The 647-nt window shown below is 51.5% G+C and overlaps 1 non-coding gene across 1 annotated transcript; it reads right to left on the minus strand.

Annotated features, from left to right (window-relative positions):
* Positions 1-301: 301 nt before the first annotated feature.
* Positions 302-368, minus strand: TRNAP-UGG (transfer RNA proline (anticodon UGG)). Its single transcript has one exon. It is a non-coding gene; the product is annotated as a tRNA-Pro (tRNA).
* Between the last annotated feature and the right edge of the window lie 279 nt (positions 369-647).

Raw genomic sequence — 647 nt, forward strand, 5'->3', positions numbered from 1 at the left:
CTGGCAGCAGCTCTCCAGAGCCTCACATAGACGTCTATTGCATCACTGTTTACCTGGTCCTTTTAAAACTGGAGATGCCAGGGATTGAACCTGGGACTTCTTGCATGCCAAGAAAATACTCCACCACTGAGCCACGGGCTTCCCTATATGTGGATTCAGGCATACATATGAACATATGAAGCTGCCTTATACTGAATCAGACCTTTGGTCCATCAAAGTCAGTATTGTCTTCTCAGACTGGCAGCGGCTCTCCAGGGTCTCCAGCTGAGGTTTTTCACACCTATTTGCCTGGACCCTTTTTTGGAGATGCCAGGGATTGAACCTGTGACCTTCTGCTTCCAAAGCAGATGCTCTACCACTGAGCCACCGTCCCTCCCCCAACAAAGTGTTAGACTGGATGGGCCATTGGCCTGATCCAACATGGCTTCTCTTATGCTCTTAAAATGAACACAGAACCTAACAAAACCAAGGTGTGAGGTGGAGGAGGAGGAGGAGAAGAAGAAAAGGAAGAGGAGAAGGAGGAGGAGATTGGATTTATACCCCACCCTTCACTTGGCGTCTCAGCAGGGCTGGCCCTGCCACTAGGCAAACTAGGTGACTGCCTAGGGGGCCGGCCTTCTGGGGGCACTGAACTGGGCACCCCCCGT

Source organism: Heteronotia binoei, chromosome 2, assembly GCF_032191835.1.
Source record: "Heteronotia binoei isolate CCM8104 ecotype False Entrance Well chromosome 2, APGP_CSIRO_Hbin_v1, whole genome shotgun sequence".
Classification (NCBI taxonomy): domain Eukaryota; kingdom Metazoa; phylum Chordata; class Lepidosauria; order Squamata; family Gekkonidae; genus Heteronotia; species Heteronotia binoei.